Source organism: Schistocerca serialis, chromosome 6 (assembly GCF_023864345.2).
Source record: "Schistocerca serialis cubense isolate TAMUIC-IGC-003099 chromosome 6, iqSchSeri2.2, whole genome shotgun sequence".
Taxonomy (NCBI): Eukaryota; Metazoa; Arthropoda; class Insecta; order Orthoptera; family Acrididae; genus Schistocerca; species Schistocerca serialis.
Window position 1 is genome coordinate 154,811,592 of NC_064643.1, and position 20,542 is coordinate 154,832,133.

A 20,542-nucleotide genomic window follows, 5' to 3' on the forward strand; every position below is an offset into this window, starting at 1 on the left:
TAACGGGAGTATCTGTTGGAGTTTGATGTTGTGATTTCCTGTTAACGTCGTCCTCTCTTTTCCTTACATGGGCACAATTCAGTGTTGGTATTGCGGTACTGTTCTCTTCGTTTTCTTTTTTTTTTCGAATAAAATGAACAATCTTCAGAAATACGATATTATAGTGCCTGTGCTATTTTCATGGCGATGCACGACCGTTAAAGAAACACATTAGATGAATTCGCAATTGCGAATAGTACCATCAGCTGTAGAATGGAATGACGACAGTGAAAATTTGTGCCGGATCGGGACTCAAACCAGGGTTTCCTGTTTATCGCGAGCATTCGCTTCACCATTTGGCTATCCGTGCATGATGACCAATCCATTCTCGAATCAAGTTACATATACATTTTGGTGAGTCATCACTGTGTTCCAGCGTGAATAACAATTATATTATGTGACATGTCCTCGTAACTACTTTCGTTTTGGAATGGCTGCAGTCGTCCTGGGGTAGACTCAGTTTCTGCAAGATATGAAACTATGTGGTGTGAGTCTTGGTCTCAAAATAAATAGGAACACTAATGTCATTTTAAGATCGTCGATTTCTTGTCACCTCTTTGTTTTAACACCAGGTATATTGGACATCGCTTTTGAATACAATTCCACATAAACTGATTCTTGACCTCACAGTCTTATGACAATAATCATTTAATAATTTCAGAGCAATATGTTCCTCTTCCTTTTCAAAACCAAATTCCACATAAGTCCTTGCAGTAACTGCGGGAATAGCAACGCCAAAAAATCTATAGCCTATAGAAATGTATCGAAGCATTATCAGTAGAAAAATATTGTGAATTTTTTCAGCATCAATTGAATTTTGATTTTGTCTTAAAAATTTGTTATATCAAAACATATTTTGATTTTATACAATATCGTTCTCTTTATTTTTATTTAAAATGGTTGTGAGTCAACCTGTTTCGTATGTCAGTCATACTAAAATGTTTTCTTCGCTTAAAAATTGGAAATGAGGACAAAAGTAATATAAATTTGAGTTTGCGAGCAAAAGCTGGAGATAGTGAGGATTCAACAAAAAGTTGTAGCTACTACGAATTCAGTATGGGACGATGTAGATTAGAGAATGAGACAGCCTTGGCATGTTATATCACGTAGATGTAGATGCAGGTACTTCCTGAAAACCCCAAGGATCTGGAAAACTTTGACTGAGAACAAAATGGGTTATCAGCTTACGTTTTACGATGTGACTGCAAGATCCTGTGATGTTTGCAGGAAATGGAAGCAACTGATTTCCTTCAGAGTTCAAGGGTTATGGAGACGAATGTGTAAATCAGCGGTTATCAATGCGTAAAAGTGTATGGAGTGATAAACTTCATTGCTGCGTCGGTACATGTCTTCCTATGTCTTCGGCGAACAGGTTTCTTTCACCATTATTTACTATCAGTCTTTGATCACGATCTATTTATTATTTACGGTGACCGGTTTCGACCACTACAGTGGTCATCTTCAGACCAATGTGTAAGAACCTCCTAGTGGATGTGATTTACCACCAGAAGGAGGTTCTTACTCATTGGTCTGAAGATGACCACAGTGGTGTTCGAAACCGGTCACAATAAATAATAAATATATTGTGATCGAGACTGTTTTTGATAGTAAATATTTGTAACATATTGATCAGTGTTCACTCCCACAATGTATTCAAAAGTAATTTCTGTCACCATTGCTCGAGAGGTATGCTTCGAACACTTCAGGTTTCAACAGAAATTAGTTAAAGTTATGAGAATGATTTACTTCTGTGACAGTCCTAGCAGAACTGAAATTGACTGTAAATCATACCAGCTGTCCCCGCCGATGTCACGGCACGTGGCCTGAAGTGGAAGAGAACGGTGTACCACAGAGTTTGTCGTACAGCGGCGGGAGCGTGACATCCCAGAAACAAATGGAGGTTGGTGCGCCAGAGGTGCAAAACTCCACAACCAGAACAGTTTGCAGTTAACTGACGTGTGCCGTCCTCTGCTCCCGCGATATGTGGTCTGCGGCCAGGGACAGCGGGACATCGTGGTGCCATCAGGCGCACGTGTGGCACACCAACGTCATTAGTAAGCGGACAGTAACTCGTCGGGAGGTCAACAACGATGACAGATTACTTAATCTGTAACGAAGAAACCACTCGTACTAGTACATGAACAGGCACACACCAATTCAGTGTGGTTGAGGATCCATACTATATTCTGAACGAAGTAAGATGTCTAAGAAGATGTTCTGAGATACAACTGCACAAACAGTTATTCGGTAGCATCAGCTGCATAACTTTTATCTTGGTGCTTACCGTGGACAAAACTAAGAGAATTGGGGAGTGTAAGGGACTGGAAAAGCAAAACAAATGAGGGGGAATCAACGCATCCTAGTACAAGGATATGACGACTGACATCTAATAATTTCTAGTGCATATGCCCTTTCTCGTTGAATGAAAATGTGCCACAAACAGAAGTCATGCGCCGGAAAGTCGTGCTTCCTACATGAAAAAGTGAGTAATCGAAGGCACTGCAGAACATGATCAGAAACATTAAGAAGGCAACTACGATCGTAAAGAAATCACGTATTATGTGTACTAAGATGTGCCGGACATAATCTTTGTGATAGTCTTTGTAGGATACAGAATTCTCGAAGGTACAATAATGCTATGACTGGTTCAAATGGTTCTGAGCACTATGCGCCTTAACTTAGAACCAATTAAACCTAGCTAATCTAAGGACATCACACACATTCATGCCCGAGGCAGGATTCGAACCTGCGACTGTAGCGGTCGCTCGGCTCCAGACTGTAGCGCCTAGAACCGCACCACCACTCCGGCCGGCTATGAATGCTTCATCATAATTGATGTGAATCACATTGTAAGAATGTTGTACCTCCAGACTGACTCCGTACTGCTCTCACAAATTCTCTACTGACAACACAATTTCCCGCCTCCTCTTATACTGGCGGTTCCACCTCTCGTGGTACGTGGTGATTAATTTCGTATTACATAGGGGTGTCCGGATACTTTTGGTCTATTAGTGTACTAGACTCATATTCTGGAGAGACTGTGATGTAATTCAGCTTCAGCAATTCACATGTGAGTGGTTAGGGTTTCGGGTAAGCACCGAGATACCTCGTTCAACGCTTGCGTCACAGATATCCTAGACCGGCGTCCAAGTACGTTTACGGTCAACCAATAACTTAGATGACGACAAACCACTAGATATTTGCCTTTATTTCCGTCCTTTGGCGTTCTGAACGCGAAGCACATCAGTGCCGGAAAGTCGTGTTTGTTACATGAAAAAGTGAGTAATCGAAGGCACTGAAGAACATGATCAGTAACTTTAAGAAGGCAGCCACGATCGTGAAGAAATCACGTATTATGTTAACTAAGATGTGGCAGACGTTATCCTTGTGATGGTCTTTGTAAGACAGAGAATTTTCGAAGGTACAATAATGCTGTGAATACTTCATCATATTTTATGTGGATCACATTGTAAGAATGTTGGATTTCAGTGCTTCCCTTTATTTATAAAACTGACAGTTCCAGATGCGACTAATATTCCTCGAATTGTTCTCACCGTGAAGCACTCTTGTGATCTGTTATTTCTCTGACACTTCGTACCACAAGTTCAGTGACTTAAGTGCTTGAACTACCAGTTGACGAACTTCCGTACGATCGAATACTTTACTAGTATGGCCACCTCGCACGCCTGTTCTCGCTTGTAACGTCGAAAGCCGCAATATTAACCCTCGAAAAAGAAAGGAGGCAGTGGGGAAAACATTGTGATCACCACTTGAAATTATTTTTATGTAGTCAGTTTCCTTACAATTCAAAAATCTGAAAAAAAAATTACTGTTGATAATGAATTCTTCTGCCTGATCCGCAAATGATTTAAATTTTTCCGTTAAACTTAACCCAAAGTTTTAAGTTAGAGTTGTACATGTAGCTTTCCCCAGTGAACGTCATATTCTATATTTTTCAAGTTCAGGACCTCCTGCCCCATCATGTGACCTCCTATCCCATCTTGTGACATTTCTTAAATTTTTAGGGTGAGCATATAGTATCCCTCTTCCTTGGTAGTACGGTATTGCACGTTACTGAAATTGTGTTGATGTTGCTAAGAGTGTACTAAAACTTTCTTCATGTTCTGAACCCGACTACTAGGGTTGCCCAGAAAGTAATGCACAGATTTTTCTTCTCAGCCGAAAACAATGCTACGAATGTATTATCTGAAGTCTTCTGAGTGAGCACGACAAGTTTCCATCACTTACGACCGATAGCGTATCAGTAGGACAGTTTGAAAACGGCAGTTGTAGGCGATGTACGCTACAAGCAACGTGCCGTCATTGAAATTCTCAATGCAGAAAAGAAACTGTCGGGGATATTCATAAACGCTTGTGCAAAGTCTATGGAGCATCTGCTGTCGACAGAAGCTCAGTTAGTCGCTGGGCACGGAGGGTGAGGTCATCAGAAGGCATTTCGGCGGAGCTCCAAGATTTGTAGCGGTCGAGGAGACCATCCACGGCTGTCACACCTGCCAGCGCTGACCTAGCCCCTCCGACTTCCACCTGTTTGGACCCATTAGAAGATGCTATTCGTGGAAGACATTTTGAGGGCTGTGAGGAGGTGATACACACAGTGAAGCACTGGCTGTGCCACCAGGATTAGGATTGGTACCGACTGGGCATACACGCCCCTGCTTCGCCCTGGCGGAAGGCCGTAGAACGGGATGGAGATTACGTGGAAAAATAGGGTGTGTAGATAAAACAGCATTCTTTCATGTGTATAATTCTCATTATTACGGTTTATTGATAGTTTTTACTTTATGGACCGTCTGAATACAACTGTATGAAACACAATTTTCATGACAAATTGTGTTTAGTTCAGTTGTAGTCAGACGGTCCATAAAGTAAAAAATGTCATTATACCGTAATATTACACGCAACTGAGGAAGACAGTACTACAGAAGTTGAAGATGTTAATTCTCATCATGTTTAACAAAGAATTGTTGAACAAAAGAATGCAGTGCATTACTTTCTGGGTAACCCTCGTAACACATACGTAAGTCTTTAAAAGTGTATTGAAAATGTAAGACAATAAAAATTAACGAATTTAGTTTCTTTATAGTTTTTTTCCTTGGTTGGGGATAAAGTAACCCCTCCTTTGTTAGTAATGCGCGTTATGATAAATACGTTTGAATTCCTACGGTTACGTGCGAAAATATAGGCTTTTCAACTGACGGTAGCGAGTACTATGTGTGCACAGTTTTATAAATTTAGAAGCAGGACAAAAACATGGTATATCTTTTGGTATTCGACCAGATTTTTATATATCCTTCCCATGCATAAAATTATTCTATTATTTTAAATGTTACGGACATACTCAGGCCACGCTCTTCTCACGTTGAAGCACACAATCGATTTCGGAAAACATATTCCATCATCTGATGTAGCTAGAAAGCAATTCCATCTCTATCGATCCAGTGAACTACGTCCATTCACGATTAGCCAGTGACCACTGGTACTGTATAGACCGCTTTAACAAGTAGGATAATAATGTGAACATTTTTTAAATGATAGGAAATACCTGACCAAAACTGAGTGCTCAGTTTTAAATTGGTAGGGCTTTACAAGATCCGTAAGTGGTAAAATGATGTTTAAGAAGACCAGCGGTGGTTGGCTGCCCATGCATGGATGTATATTGTTTACGCTTGCCTTGTTGTATGAGAATGAGACCAAGGTTAATGTCTACATTACTTTCCGATAAAAAATAAAATACTAGGACAAGAATTAAGGGAATTTTACTTATGTACATACAAAGGAAGAACACGTAAGTGCTTTGTAGTCGATTAGATGTTCTTAACAGGAGAGAGATGTGGAGAACGTTCTGGGCAGGGAAAGAGCTGAAAACCCTCAATGTTCAGGTTGACTGGGACAGCACAGGCACAGTGAAAAAATGGTTCAAATGGCTCTGAGCACTATGGGACTCAACTGCTGAACTTAGAACTAGTTAAACCTAACTAACCTAAGGACATCACACACATCCATGCCCGAGGCAGGATTCGAACGTGCGACCGTAGCGGTCTCCCGGTTCCAGACTGCAGCGCCAGAACCGCGCGGCCACTTCGGCCGGCAGGCACAGTGAATTCTGGTATAGTCATGCTCTAGGGAAACGTGAGGGAAAGCTCGAAGACAGGGCATCATCACTGCTCTACGAAACTGGAAGCCCAGTCTATAGGTCTCGTGGGCCAGTTGTGGTCGTCCTATGTATCCAATGGCTTTCAGTACCAGCACGCTGAGTGCTGGGCCCGCATGGCGATGAGAAATGCATATCGCAAAATTCTTTGTCCTAGGAGCCTCCACACACAGCTAATCTGTTGTGAGTTCTTTGCAGAATACGGACTCGTCTAAAAAGACAACCATTTATTGGCAGAACACTTCGGAGATGAAGCAGATGTACTAAAGAGACTGCCTATACTGTGCTTGTTCATCCGCTTTTGGACTACTGTTACACGATGTGCGATCCTTAGGATTAATGGAGAACATCGAGAAAGTTCGAAGAAGAGCGCCACATTTTTTACTATCGAGAAATATGGGTTAGAGTGTCACAGACATAACACAGAATTTTGGGTATATATAATTAACAGAAAGGCGTTTCTCGTTATGGTGCGACTTTCTCACGAAATTTCAGAAACTTTGTCGTCCGATTGAGAAAATATTTTGCTGGCGCCGACCTACTTAGGGAGAAACGGTCGTCACAATAACTAAGGAAAATCAGAGCTTGCTGGGAAAGATATTGGTGTTTGTTTTTTTAACATGTAGTTCGAGTAGAGTATTAGAAATTGTTGTGAAGGTGGTCTAATAAACACTCTGCCACACATTTAAGTGTGATTTGCAGAGTATTAATGTAGATGCAGATGTAGAAGAGGCAGTGGTGCAACTGCTTGGCTGCTTCTGGCCACGACGCTATATTCACACCACCCCCATAGGCACACTGAGTGAAGCCAAGACAATGGTCACCATGTTGACGGTTGACGAAGCCCAAGACGCCGCCACGCTGAACTCTGGGACGCGGTAACTCACTGCGGACCAGCCCGTGTCCTGGCTCAAGAAATTGACATGACTGTTCTCTTCTGCACACTCGGGGGAACAATATGTCGTCTCAGGTGGTAATGGTGTTGCCAGTTGAGACTACGCATTGCACTGACTACGGTCTGTTTGAATTCCTGGGTTCCACTTTGGGATGAGGGTAGTGATCGGTAATCCGTAGTCTCCCCAAACCACGATCCTTCCGATACTGAGACGTTTTCCCTCCTCTGAGAACGCATTGTACGATCTTTCCACAAGGTAACAACATTCAAATGCGATCTCTGAATGGGTGAGCCAGTGCTGAATTCAGAGGGGCACACTCTAAGGCAAGGAAAACTGCGCGCCATGAAGGAATTGTCCGAATGAGACAGAAATCTGTAGATGCGATGTACATGTACACACAAATAAATTATTACAATTTCAGAAAATTTGAATGATTTATTCAAGAGAAAGAGCTTCAAAAACTCAACAAGACAGTAATGTGTAGGTCCAATTCGGGCCTTCATCCAAGCAATTATTTGGCATGGCATTGATTTAAACAGTTTTTACGTACCCTGCTGAAGCATATCGTACCAAATTCTGCCCAACTGGCTCGTCAGATCATTAGTTGGAGAGAGGCCTGGTGACCTCGGTGGCCAAGACAAGGTCTGGCAAACATGACAACAAAGAATAGAAACTCCCGCCGTCAGCGATCTGACGAAGGGCAACAGAAAAGGGCAGCAAAACGGGGCATAGAATCCCATCGCATACCAATGTGCCGTAAGACTGCTGCGGATGACGACAGGAGTGTCCAGCTATAAAAACAAATGGCGCCCTAGACAATCACTCCTGGTTGATGGGATGTACGCTGAGCGATAATCGGATTGGTATTCCATCACTGTCTGGGGCGTCATCAGATACTCCTTTGGCCTGGACTCGCACTGACTGGAGTAGAACTGTCTTCAGTGATGAGTCCCACTTCGAACTCAGCTCAGGTGACTACGTGGACTGGTCCGCAGACGTCCCGGACCGTGGTGAGGCACCAAACTGACTGTTGCCCGCCATATGTCCCGACATCCAACAGTAGTGGTCTAGGGTCCCATTTCTTTTCATAGCAGGACCCCTTCAGATATAATCCATGGCACCATTACAGCTCAGCGGTACGTCGACGATATTCTACGACTGGTTTTGTTATCCTTCGTGGTAAGCTCTTCACGGCTTACTATTCAGCAAGGTAGGGCCTGGCCTCACACTGCGTCAATTTCCACTTCTTTTGTTCATCGTTTCCAAACCCAACTTCCACCATCAAGGTCATCGGATCTCTCCTCAATAGAGAATGTTTGGAGCGTTACGGGCAAGGCTGTCCAACCAGCTCGGGATCATCAGGATATAACACGAAAAGTGGACAGAATTTGGCACAATATCCATCATGAGAACATCCAACAACTCTATCAGTCAGTGCCCAGCCGAGTAACTGTTCACATCAAGGCTCGATGTGGACCAATGTATTATTGGTTTCCTTAGTTTTTCTTTCTCTTGAATAAACCAACCAATTTTTCCGAAATGGTAATGATTTTGTGTGTACATGTATCTCACATCTACCAGTTCCTGCCCCATTCGGGTAAGTCTTTCGTAGTTCATTATAGAAAGGGATGTACGTATACAGGGTGTTCGTTTTAAGTTCAGATAACTAAATATCTCGAAAACGACGCATTGTACAGAAATAATGTTCTAGGTGGAAAGCGAATACTAGTGAAGCAATACTGGTCTGTGCAACAGCTGATGACCTGTTAACCATCTCTCCCGTGTAGGCCGAGTCCGCTTTATTTTTTATGATGTGTAACCCCCTCCCCCCTCTCCCCTCCCCCCATACCGAGCGAGGTGGCGCAGTGGTTAGACACTGGACGCGCATTCGGGAGGACGACGGTTCAATCCCGCGTCCGGCCATCCTGATTTAGGTTTTCCGTGATTTCCCTAAATCACTCCAGGCCAATGCCGGGATGGTTCCTCTGAAAGGGCACGGCCGACTTCCTTCCCCATCCTTCCCTAATCCGATGAGACCGATGACCACGCTGTCTGGTCTCCTTCCCCAAAACAACCAACCAACCTCTCCCCCATTTTTATTGCATACTCGGTCCCTATGCCAAAAAATACGTACGAATTGCAAAAATAATTTTTTCCCATTTTTAGTAGATGTCGCTGTCATCGAGAATTACCAATTGTGCCCGTCTTTACAACTGAGACACGACGCATTTGATCCTACATTTGGGTTACGATGTACGATGTAAGTCTGGTTAGAAACTACGTGATACTGGAATAACGATGTGGATGTAATAGTTTTCTGTTCCTATCGGGATGCTTGATTTTGGTGAGTCCTCATAGCAGTTGCGCCTGTCGCTAACACTTCATGAACATTTTGTGTTATTAGGATGGTCGTAATTTGTATTCGTCGGTAGCCGCGTAGCGGTCAGCGCGAGAGTTACGGCAATTGGATGGAAACACAAACCGAAATCAGTCATCCAGGATTGTAGGAACCGATAGTGGCAGAATCCAAGCATGCAATAAAAATAGGATGGGAGGTGGGCTCCAAAACTGACTCCGCCCAAGAAGGGGCGGTGGTTAGAAAGTGTCCACTGTAGTAAGTTTCCTCGTAGAAAATTTATTTTGTACGATGGACCGTTTCCTAGGTATTTAGTCGTCTCTAGTTAAAATAAATGGTCTTAATATGTATGTGTGTATGTATGTACGGATGCAAATATTTTCCACATCTCCTCCCAAACCATTTTATCGGTTTCAACCAAACTTGGTACACGTATCTCTTACCATCTGGAGAGAATCTCTGTGAGGACAAGAACCACATGATTATCAAAGGGGCTGAAGTGGGAGCGAAAATGTAGCGTATCTCACTCAGACGTTGTCCATCCAGCATTACAGAATGTAAGCACTTAGAGACTTGCAACAAATTTTACACATAATTTCAAGCCTTTACTAAACTTTTTCTCGCTGACGAGCCCCGCAAAATCATGAAAGGAAAAAAGTTTATCTCTTACTACATTTTCGATGTTCAATCAGTAAAACTATCACAACAGCCATGTACTTTGAAATTATTACTTCCTACCTACTAACTGCACCGACAACACATTTTTCAGACAGTATTTGCAAAAGGCCCTAAAAGTGCCGGCAAATTATGTCTTCACACAACATACGGTTCAGGTGATGCAACACCATAAATGATGAGGTGCGTGAAACACTGCAGCTTCATCGATGACCTTTTAATTTATAACGTCTTTACAACAAACTCACATTTTACAAACAGTTTCTAAGTATACAACTGAATATATCTGCAAAATTATACTACTGCACGACGCTTTGTTCAGGAGGTAGCACGTCATAACGATCGAGCTGCGGGAAAACAAAACTCCAGGGTGAAATTCGCTAGAGATAAAGTTGGTATATGTGTACAGATATGTTTGAAATATATGTGAATATGTATACACTGGCAAATCCGCGGACAAATAGCTTCTCCTCAACACTTGGAACGATTTCAACCAAACTTAGGTCTGGAAAGGAATATTGTGGGGATACAAAGCAGCAACCTAATAATGGATTGGAGTTGATGACACGGAAACAGAAGCAAGACGAGATGGACTAACAGGGAGGGGGAAGGAAGATATGGAAGCAGATTTGAGGGAGGAGAAAATGGATACAGAGATGGGGAGGGGAAATGGACATAGAAAGGGAAGTGGGGGAGATGGACAGAGTGGGTGGGGGAGGAGATGATCAGAGGAAGGAGAAAGACGCAGGAGAAAATGGAAAGGGGAAAGAAAAGAGATGGCGATGGGCAGGGAGGGGCAGAGGAAGAGATGGACAGAGAAAGAGAAGTTTGGGAGATGGTCAAAAAGAGGCATAGGAGATAAACTGAGGAAAGGAAGAGGGGGAGGTGAACAGAAAGAGTGAGGAGGACGTGGTGGACAGAGGAAGGAAAGGAGAGGAGACAGATCCAGATAGGATGTAGGAGGAGATGGAATGAGAGAGGATGGAGTAGAAGATGGCCTGAGAAGTTGTTGAGGAGGTGATAAATGGAATTATGCCTAGAAGAATATAAACAGAGGAAGGGAAGAGGAGATGGGCAGAGAGAGATGGGCGGAAGAGGAGGACAGAGAGAAGAAAGGAGGAGACGAAGAGTGGGAGGATGACATAAAAGGAATTAGCAGGTGATGTAGGGCAGGAGGAGATGGACTCATAAGAGGAGGAAATATGGACAGAGAGCAGAGGAGCGTATGGACAGAGGAGGCAAGAGCAGTTGGACAGAGAGAGTCGGGAGGAGCAAATAAGATGAGAAAGGGGCAGTAGCAGATGAGCAGATAGAAGCATTGGAGTAGGAAGACCGAGAGCAGGGTGTGGAGGAGATGACAGATGCAAGGGAATGGGACAGAGGAGGGTGGAGGAGATGGGAAAAGTGAAGGGGAAGCAGGAGATGGGCCGATGGAAAAAATACACACCTGAAGAATGTCTTGTACTCAGCTAGTCATTACATATATATGAGTTGGTGATGTCGTTATTCGTTCTACATTACAGTATGTCACTGAAATAGTACTTAATTACATACCTAAGGTTGTAGTACAGTTCATGTCATTATGATGTATGTTTTGTGCAACCCTCATAATGTCCTAGTTGTAATAGTGGGTAGTGTAGCGTCCAGAACCTCACTCTACGTTGTGTAAGACTTCAGCCTAGTGCACAAGAGAAGTGTGTAGAGCAGTAAAATCACTATTGTACTCCAAAATCGATGCAATGCTGTGGACCAGTGTCTATCGACCTGAAAAGCTATGTGTGAAATATGCCGGAAATCTCTTGCTGTGCTCGCCCCAACTGTGGTGGTACTTATTTGGTGCTGCGTACTGCACTCTTCCATGCAGTGTTTCTACACATCCATGCAATGTACGAGGTGCATTCAAATTCTACGGCCTCCGATTTTTTTTCTAATTAACTACTCACCCGAAATCGATGAAACTGGCGTTACTTCTCGACGTAATCGCCCTGCAGACATACACATTTTTCACAACGCTGACGCCATGATTCCGTGGCAGCGGCGAAGGCTTCTTTAGGAGTCTGTTTTGACCACTGGAAAATCGCTGAGGCAATAGCAGCATGGCTGGTGAATGTGCGGCCACGGTGAGTGTCTTTCATTGTTGGAATAAGCCAAAAGTCACTAGGAGCCAGGTCATGTGAGTAGGGAGCATGAGGAATCACTTCAAAGTTGTTATCGCGAAGAAACTGTTGCGTATCGTTAGCTCGATGTGCGGGTGCGTTGTCTTGGTGAAACAGCACACGCGCAGCCCTTCCCGGACGTTTTTGTTGCAGCGTAGGAAGGAATTGGTTCTTCAAAACATTTTCGTAGGATGCACCTGTTACCGTAGTGCCCTTTGGAACGCATTGGGTAACGGTTACGCAAAATGCTCTGAGCACTATGGGACTTAACATCTTAGGTCTTCAGTCCCCTAGAACTTAGAACTACTTAAACCTAACTAACCTAAGGACATCACACACATCCATGCCCGAGGCAGGATTCGAACCTGCGACTGTAGCGGTCGCGCGGTTCCAGACTGAAGCGCCTAGAACCGCTCGGCCACTATGGCCGGCAACGGTTACGCCCTCGCTGTCCCAGAACATGGACACCATCATTTTTTCAGCACTGGCGGTTACCCGAAATTTTTTTGGTGGCGGTGAATCTGTGTGCTTCCATTGAGCTGACTGGCGCTTTGTTTCTGGATTGAAAAATTGAATCCACGTCTCATCCATTGTCACAACCGACGGAAAGAAAGTCCCATTCATGCTGTCATTGCGTGTCAACATTGCTTGGCAACATGCCACATGGGGAGCCATGTGCTCGTCCGTCAGCATTCGTGGCACCCACCTGGATGACACTTTTTGCATTTTCAGGTCGTCATGCAGGATTGTGTGCACAGAACCCACAGAAATGCCAAGCCTGTAGGCGATCTGTTCAACAGTCATTCGGCGATCCCCCAAAACAATTCTCTCCACTTTCTCGATCATGTCGTCAGACCGGCTTGTGCAAGCCCGAGGTCGTTTCGGTTTGTTGTCACACGATGTTCTGCCTTCATTAAACTGTCGCACCCACGAATGCACTTTCGACACATCGATAACTCCATCACCACATGTCTCCTTCAACTGTCGATGAATTTCAGTTGGTTTCACACCACGCAAATTCAGAAAACGAATGATGGCACGCTGTTCAAGTAAGGAAAAGTCGCCATTTTAAGTATTTAAAACAGTTCTCATTCTCTCCGCTGGCGGTAAAATTCCATCTGCCGTATGGTGCTGCCATCTCTGGGACGTATTGACAATGAACGCGGCCTCATTTTAAAACAATGTGCATGTATCTCTTTCCAGTCCGGTGAAAAAAAATCGGAGGCCTTAGAACTTGAATGCACCTCGTACTGTTCGAAGATCCAGCATAAGACAGACCAATCCTGACCCTCGCATCAGTACCTCTTTCAGGATATGGTGTTAATGTAAGTGAACAACAGTAAACGAATTTTGTTTTCTTTTAAACTCTTTAGCAGAAGCCCCCCCCCCCTCCCACTCGAGGTGATTAGCGTTCAATAAAAAGCGTTGTCAATGTTAGGGTTAAAGAGCCCTACTATTCTGCCACGGTGGAGCCCTCGCAAATATAGTATCTGATAAAAAGTACATGTACACCCTCATGTAATGGAGGATTGTCCAGTGGATGCCATTAGAAGCTCACCACACACTGTACAACGAGGCCGGGTGTATAATGTTGTCGGTAGGAAAGCATTAACAGCTGAGTGGATCGATAAGGTGATCTCTGTGACATCGAATGTGGAGTGATAAACCCATCGGAGACCATTTAGCCCTTCTAAAACTGCCCGGGCTGACGAATGATGATGTGCTTGTGAAGTTATAACATGAGAGAACAGCCACAGATAACGCGAGATCAGGTGGACGTCACGTACTGCATTGCGGAGACTGTTTTTAAAACAGCACTTGATATCAGCACAGGGAATTACTCGTGAGTTCCAAAGTGCAGCTTTCAGTCCAACTAGCACAGTGGCTGTGAGTATGGAGTTAAAAAGAATGGAGCAAAATAGTCGACCTGCTCGTCATAGGCCAAGCATTTCTGCAGTCAGTCCTGAGTGACGCCTGAAATGGTTATTTATTTATGTAATCGAGTCATTAGCGTTGCATACACAATAGTAAAAATAAAAGGCTAAATATGTAAAATTAATACATACAGAAGATATATAGATACAATGTGACGTAATTACAGCCACACAGCCATATAATAATAGTTATATATAAACAGAATGCAACTCTCAATATAATCAGACCAAAAATTAACGACCTCGACAGCATTGTCTTTGGCTCACTATGGGTCTTCCAGCATGCGTGGAAACTGGACGCTCAGGAGAGTTGTACAGCTGCTTGGTGATTTGATCGGCTCTAAATTCTCGTAAAGTTGATGGATTTCTAAATTAGTCCCATTTGGCTATATTACTTTTTGTTCTATTCACCCCACTTCTTAGTCTGTTTAGGAACTTCCTTGTTTTCCACTACAGATTTTCGTCTAGGGGGTAGGGCTTCGTAATATGATATCTGCATTTCAGTTTGCCCATAGGTTTTGTCATCCCATTGACGGTGAAGCACTGTCACAGACAGAGTTTTTTTTTAGAAAGCTCTTCCTGGATTTCAGCTTCTTTAGGGAGAGTTGGTATGTATGCGTTCAGTCCCACTTTGCGTCTCTCTGTATTCGTGTCACCCACCCGTCCTGTATCTGGTGGGTATATCACCGCCAGGCTGTAGATTTTTTGGGTAGGCGTTGCTCTCAAGCATACTAAGGTTATTCTGCCTGTCTCGTTGAGGGCAACTTCCACATGCCTGCCATGAACTCAACTGTACCAAACAAGGCAGTCGTATTCCGCTACATAGTAACATAATGCAGCTGCCGTTGTATTGAGTACGGTCGGTTGGGCACCACATCTGCAACTTTTGAGCTCTCTGATGACATTATTGTGGGTGGATAACTCTTGTTTTGTGTTTAGGCAGTGCTTCCTGAATGTCAGCGAATGGTCCAGCGTGGCCGCCAGAAAGTTTAGGATTCGTCAGTGCTCCAGCTGCATGCATCCTATACGACTTTTAATTTTCTGTTGGCGCCTTAGTTCGTAAATTTAAAGCGATCATTTGGATTTTAGACGAATTCGTTTAAGGTAGTTATTTTGACAGTATGCAGCAAGTGTGTGACGTTCATTTGTTAGATGCCTTCTTTACTATTTGCAAACCTTTGGGTTGAGATATTAGCGCAAAATCGGCAGCATACGTGAAACTTTTTCTGTTGGGATGTTGTGGCTGATCGTTACTATGGATGTCAAGCAAGGTTGGTACTTCGGGGAGACCGCTGTTTTGTATTCTCCATTTACTTTTCTTGTGTCTAGTTCAACATAGAATCTAAGGTTCTGAAGGAGAGTTCCTCTGAAGCTTGTAAAGTCATAATCTGTCGTTAACTGACATAGTTTGTGCGACTTGATATTGTGCTGCACTGTATCATAAGCTGCGGAGAGACCCACGATATCGGCTCCTGTAACAAAACCACGCCCTAAACCATGTTCCATATTTTGTGTCAGATTGAGGATTTTTGCTATACAATTTTTACTTGGCCTGAATCCAGCTTCTTGCGGGATTAGTTGCGGTTCGGTGACAAGGCTGAAAAGATTAAGCAACATTCTTTCGAGGATTTTATAAAAATGGCACAAAAGAGATATAGGATGAAAGTTCTTAGCATTGTAAGCTGGTTCGCCGGGTTTGAGTATGGCGATGAACATTGTCCTTCCCCAGATTTTATGGATCTGCTGTTGTGTTAGGCATATTATAGAATTGCAGTAGCGATCCCATAGTTGCAGGCCCAAAATGCTTCATCTGCTCCACCATTAAATCGTCAAAGCCTGGAGCCTTGCCAGATTCACACTTTTTAATAGCATACTTTAGTTCTTCCAGAGCGGACACCATGTTTGTTTCTGAAACTTACTGGGTATTACTTTTTCTTTTTATTACTTCAGTTTTTCCATTCAGAATCACCTGTTGGGCGACTTCATTTAGGGTCAAATTGGGTCTTACTTTTGGTGCAGTAGGGTCACTAATGAGTCGTTTGTGCAGTTGCTAAGTTTTTCTGCTACTGTTACACATTTCAACACTCTCTACTGTTTCAGTCCATCGATTTTGTTTGGCTTTCGTCGATTCGTGAGATAGTGTCTTAACTGATTTTACTGTATCCGTATTCAACGGGTCTTCACCAAACAGTCTAAGGCATTATTACAATTTCGACGTTAACTATTCACTCATAACAGTAATGTATGTTTTACGACAGCCTCTGGGGATTGAAGTGCGAGACTACCTCTCTAGAGCATCTACAAAACGATCGTAGGGGTCTGGCTCTGGTTCTGTGCTTAGGATTGCCTCATCCATAGTTTCCACAAAACTCCTCCAGTTGGCTGTCTTAACGAAGAACCGCCTACAGAACCGGATCAGTTGTGGTTCGTTGGCTGCAAACACCTGACAGCAGATTGGACTACATTGGGTATCAGTTACAGGTTATGAAAAATAGTGTTGGGAAACGATGTCGCTGACGGAAAGTAGGTCGGGATTTTATCCCCTTTATCCAGCGGCCGCTCTTAAATGGAGGTGTTAACTTGCAGTCATGGAAGAAAGTTAATCGTCTGTAGTCAGGTGTTGTGAAGAGCTACGTTACCGGCCAGTAGATGACTGGAAACGAGTTATACTGAATCACGAATCACCCTGTACCCTGTGGCATTCCGATGGAAGAGTTTGGATTTGGCGAATGCTTGGAGAACATTCTGTGCCATCGCATGTAGTCACAACTGTGAAGTGCAGTGTTGGTAACGTTACGGTATGTGGGTGTTTTTCGGGTTTAGTGTGTGATCCCCTCATTAGGATTAAGAAAACGTTAAATGTGGAAGGATGTGAACACATTTTACAGCTTTACTTACTGCCCAGAGTAGAGGAATAATTCGAAAACGGTGACTGTACCGAGATGACACCGCACCCTCTGGTAAAACAGCATCTGTGAAGCATGGTTTGTTTCTATTCACATCCTAGAAATACACTTGCATGCCGAGAGTGCGAAGCTGAATATAATGGTGCTCCTGTGGGTTGAGGTACTGTAGAACATCGACTTCGTTGCATACCCGAACGCCCAAGATCACTACTCCCTCTGATTTGCCGGCCGCGGTGGCCGAGCGGTTGTAGACGCTTCAGTCCGGAACAGCGTGACTGCTACGGTCGCCGGTTCGAATCCTGGCTCGGGCATGGATGTGTGTGATGTCCTTAGGTTAGTTATATTTAAGCAGTTCTACGTTCTAGAGGACTGAGGAGCTCAGATGTTAAGTCCCATAGTGCTCAGAGCCATTTGAACCATTTTTTCCTATGATTTCCGCTTTTGAGGTAAGAGCGGGGTTTCTTTCCTACACAGGCATTCAGACACCTCGTTTAAAGTGTCCGCAGCCGAGTTGCGAAAAAGGTGAAGTTTGGTAGCACCCGGTATCAGTGTTCACTGGCAGGTGGCCGGATACTTTTCAACAAAGATTGGGTTTCCACTGACGTAGGCGACCGATACTGGTACTTCCCCCAGTGTTTCCGCGTAATCCGACTGGTTTTGCCGGAACAATGACACTCCACTCTTACGTCACTCTGCTACATCCGTATAATAGTAAACGCTATTATAAGGTGTGTGTGTGTGTGTGTGTGTGTGTGTGTGTGTGTGTGTAGTTGGAGGAAGCTGTTTCTGTGTGAAGGTGATTTTCTCATTTTACGGTCTCAGTGCGTGACGAAACTTTTTCTCAGATTTTACGTTATGGTGTTCTGGGTGCACATGCAACTAGTCAATAACCATTACCAGAAAGGATTACTTCAGATTGATACCAAATAAAAAGTCTGTATGGAACGTCAGTGTGCGGGCTCCATTTTCGAAAAGTTACCTTCTTTTGATGGCCAGTAGCTGGACAATCAACTACTGGGCACGACCACATATGTAGGCCTACGACGTAGACGTACACTCACACGTGCCAAAACACTGTAGGAAACCAGTAAGCTTTTGTTTTTCACTTCGGGTGCACAAAGCTACAAGTACAGTAAAAGGTCCTTACATTTTCACCTTGGCTATATTACCACCACAATCATGTGTGTCACATCATCAGCTCATTTCGGGGGTGCACCAGTTTCAAGCGCTTACTCTAACAGCCATTATTTTGCAAAGTAACTCTCTGTGGGTATATACAGTGTATATTTGTCATTTACGTATTTAATTGCTTGCGAAGTCGACTCGAAAGAGTGCAGAGTTCCGTACTCTTCAATCAAGCGAATAATGCTACTTCCCTAATGGTGTTTGAAACTATTACAAAAAAACTGGCCAGGTGTAATCAGGACTCTCGCATTGAAGGCGCCACACAAACTTATTTATGTAAATAGACAGTTCAACCATTCCGGGAATCGAGAATGCCAAACATTTTTGCCTGTCATCGACATTTACACTGCTAAGATATCGCTGCCAGGGATTCCAACAATTTCGAGAATCTTTTAACTTCTGTAATATGTACGTGACATCAGGTGATGCGGAGGTCAGGCGACCACTATTAATACTAATCAGTAGTTCTCCATTCAGGCTGACTGAGCCGCAATGTTAAAAGTCAAACATCAGGCGAGGAATGACTTTATTGGACGCGTTTGGGAAATTATCCATCATCAGATGTGCAGGAGCGATTACTGCACGTAGCTATGGAGTTAGTTGTAAGTGAAACAAACGTTCGCGGGCTAGTCTCTGAATGTTACCGGGATGGACCAACTAACACCGTCATATTTGATAGCACGATTTCAGATGACGGAAGTCAAGTTACTTGCACGGTAGGCAGCCATGTGATGTTAACTTTTACCGCCAAGTTAAAAAATTTTCTTTAGACGTTTTATAATTACAGTCTACTTCTGGAAACCCAGCAGGAATTGCACAATAGGGTGGACACAATAATGATTGAGAACTAAATTCATTATCAATTTACAGCACTGCTTTTTTGACAATGTTAAAGTTTGCATGGTACACATGAAAATTAATACTTTTTAATGCAAGCGAAGCTTGTTTTTCTCCGAATATTCGGAAGGATCGATGTAGTTGCTCGAAGACTGCATTCGTTGGATATTATTGGTAACGCGACTTTATTTGCTTCGAACGTCTTCATGACAAGTACTACCCATCTGTTCGCTCGAAGGAAAATGAGGAAAAGTAACAGAATGAGTACAAAAGAGGTTGTAGATAGACAAGGATTAAATTTGTAGCTCTTTAGTAATCCAAACTGCTTTAGAAATTTATTTGCCTGCATTTTCGTTGGTGTCCTTAACACCTTAACCCTCCTATGCCTTTTGTTTTCGAGACGGAAGAAACAGACAAACTACACTATATTTCGTGGAACATGAGAGGGAAATATAAACTTTATTTACGAACAAATAATGAACCAAATCGGCAAACAATCAGAAGATACGAATCGAGAAAACTAATAGTTCCTTGTAAGTAGACGGAAGGTAAGGATGAGCCGATATGAGTATGTGTAGGTCACCTCCGGCTCGATGGCAGGGCCGAGTGAGCAGGGTTTGACCACAAAAGGCCTGGTAATGGTGCCTCCAGCACCACCAACCAACAGGAGGTCAACAAGAAGGCATAGTCAAGGAATGAGATACCTAATTCTGATTTCATGGTGTGAGCAGAGGCAGGTAGGGGAGCCGGGAATAGAAATCAAGGACAAAGTAGTATCAGGCGCTGCACCCGCAGTGGGCTTGAAATAACATGAAGTGAACCTCAACAGCAGTCGAGCCAATAACTCCAGGCACATGCCAGCTGAGCACGGCATCGCACATAACCGCACAGACGTAATTTGCGAAATAGGCGTCGTAGCTCGGACGTCATTCTGCACCTCTATAGAAGGGCTGAAAGACCGAGTCACGATTGTACCTGTCTCCATGAAGGTAAGCAGCAGTCCAGTCTTTGACCTAGATTATCCCCCGAGTGTCGGCTGCGGTGAAACACACTGGGCGAATGAAAGCATAGGGTTCAACCATAGATGGAGGGGCGCGAAGGTAACAGGCGACCATTGCCCCCCCCCCCCCCCCCCCCCCTGGTACCCCGACTTCACAAGAACTCGGGTAGGTCGGGCGGTGGGCATCATCGTCCATCGAGTTACACGTGGAGCATAAAAAAGTGTCATTGAAAAATCGCGTGTCAACACTGGTTAGTGGCTCATTTTCTATGGGCGACTTGATAACACATCGCTTTGACTGATGTCTAGAGGTACAGGGGATGAAGGATGAGCTACACCGCCGTCCACCTCGTTAATGGATACTTGATGTCAACGTTGCTGCAAGT